The 2,639-nt window shown below is 48.8% G+C and overlaps 1 pseudogene; it reads right to left on the bottom strand.

The window, feature by feature from the left end:
• Pkm-ps8 (pyruvate kinase M1/2, pseudogene 8) lies at positions 1-2,345 on the bottom strand (annotated as a pseudogene).
• Between the last annotated feature and the right edge of the window lie 294 nt (positions 2,346-2,639).

Below are 2,639 nucleotides of genomic sequence, written 5' to 3'. Positions count from 1 at the left end.
CAGTGCCACAATATGGCTCAGATATTGTGGTGATAGGATAGGAGAGGGGAAAGGGCAGGGGCTAGAAGAGAGGCTCCAGAGGGTAAGGTACAGGCACTATGCACATGGATTTGATGAAGCCAGAGCCAGGGCGCCATCCGGTCAGCACAATGACCACATCTTCCTTCTTGAAGAAGCCTGGCACCTTGCCAACATTCATGGTCAAGCTTACACGAAGGTCAACATCCTCATCCCAGTCATCCTGTATGGCATACTTACTCAGCCCAGGGAAGACGCCACGGTACAGAAGGGCCTGGAGAGCAGTTTGGGGATTGCACGTTGAAGCAATGATAGGAGCCCTCGGGCAGTACCGGGCCACTTGGTGAGCACTCCTGCCAGACTTGTTGAGCATAATAGCCCCACTGCACTTGATGGAGGCCTCCACAGTGCCCACGGCGCTGGTAATGGGCACGGAGTTCCTTGAATAACTGCAAGTGGTAGATGGCAGCCTCTGTCTCTCAGGCAATCAGGTGCTGCATGCGAACTGCCTCCAGAGGAGTCCCCTTTCTCCAGACAGCATGATGCAGTCTGCTCCATCTAGGGCAGCATGGTTCACTCTTTCAGCACGGGTGGGGCGTGGCTTCTTGATCATGCTCTCCAGCATCTGTGTGGTACAGATGACTGGCTTCCCAGCTCAGATGCAAAGTCTGATCAATATCTTCTGAGCCAGCAGCACCGTCTCTGTAGGAATCTCAATGCCAAGGTCACCACGAGCCATCATGATCCCATCACTGGCCTCTAAAATCTCATCAACCCTGCGGACACCTTCATGGTTCTCGATTTTGGTGACGATCTTGATGTTCTGGCCCTTCTCTCCCAGGACCTTCCTAACCCCATGCACGTCAGCTGCCTTGCGGATGAAAGACGCAAACACCACGTCCACATCCTGCTCCACCCCAAACTTCAGATCCTGGATGTCCTTTCCTGACACGGCGGGGAGGTCCACAGCAGCACTGGGCAGGTTCATGCCCTTCTTGCTGCCCAAGGAGCCACCATTCTCCATCTCTATCACCAGGTAACAAGCACCTTTCTCCTTCACCTGCAATAGGATGAGCCCATCGTCCATGCAGATCTTGCTGTCCACTTCCACCACCTTGTAGATGTTCTTATAGTCCAGCCACAGGATGCTCTCGTCACACTTTTCCATGTAGGCATTGTCCAGGTGATCTTCAGCGTGGCTCCCTTCTTCAGCTTCACCTCTGCAGTGCCGCTGCCCTTAATGAGTGCCGTCCGGATCTCGGGTCCCTTTGTGTTCAGAGGCACCACAACGGGACAGTAGAGAACGGAATCAGATGCAAGCTTTCTGTGGCTGCACGGACATTCTTGATGGTCTCTGCATAGTATTCATGGGTTCCATGAGAGAAATTCAGCCGAGCCACATTCATCCCAGACTTCAGCATCTCCCTCAGCATCTCCACAGATCAGGAAGCAAGGCCAATGTACAAATGATGCCAGGGTTGTGGGCTGTGATGGGTGCAGAGTCAATATCCAGGGGGCATATGTGCTCCAGGAAGGTATCGGCCATGGCTGCATGGAGCTGTTGGGTCTGAAAGAAGACAGTCTCTGCTTCGCTGTGTGGCTTCAGCCTGGTTCCTGAGGTCCTCCGGCATACTTCGGATCCTGTTGAAATACCTACAGTGGACATCTGTGGAGTCAGGGCATGTCCCTGCTGTAATTACACTTTTTAAATGCATTTGGTGTAGCAATATATTATTATAAAAAATATCTCTTACATCTAAAGAGATTGGAACCTTTGCTGGACCTCACAGCCAGGGTTAATAATATATATCGAGGTCACTTAAGACTGAAGACTGCTGTCCTATTGGGTACTCAGCCCGTTGTTTAGCCTACATTAAAAAGAACAATGTGTAAACCAACCATACTTGCTTTAGATTTCCCATGTGATCAGATTTTACAACCTAAAATAATGCATGGCTGTCATTTTAAATGATGCTCTCTCCCATGCCTCTGACCTGAGAGTAATTCATGTGTGTTTCCATGTGCGTTATGACAATAATTGGCTGGAAATAGCAGATAGGCCGAAAGCAGTCTTAGAAAAATGAATAATTACCATGAACTCTGGAAGAAGCGTTTGTATATTGCTTAATAGTGTTTGTTGTTTGCTATCTGGGGCAGGAGGGGTCGGGTGGAGTCAGTGACATAATCCCTTATAAACCTCTGTCAAAGATTCCTGCAAAGATCTCTCATTCCTTCCCCACTCGATGCTTTCAGTGCTGCTCAATAAAAGAGAGTTAAAAGCCCTTTATCACACACACACACACACACACACACACACACACACACACACACACACACACACACAAAGACAGGAACAGTCAGATTCACAAGACAGCATTCAGGCAAGTGCAGATTCAGACGTATACAACAGTCAGTGTGATGGAAGTCACAAGGTGAATGAAAAACAGAATTCAAACACGGGCTAGCTCTTGGTTAAATAACATTAAGGTGACATGCATTGGTTTCTGTCCTCAATGAGATACCAACGTACTATTGACTCTGCCTTTGTTATTCCTGTGTTCAAACTGACACAATTGGATGCTTCCCGTGAGGCTTCCTAATGTGTTAAAACCACTGCAGTT

Source organism: Rattus norvegicus, chromosome 7, assembly GCF_036323735.1.
Source record: "Rattus norvegicus strain BN/NHsdMcwi chromosome 7, GRCr8, whole genome shotgun sequence".
NCBI lineage: Eukaryota > Metazoa > Chordata > Mammalia > Rodentia > Muridae > Rattus > Rattus norvegicus.
This window is presented reverse-complemented; position numbering and strand designations above follow the sequence as displayed.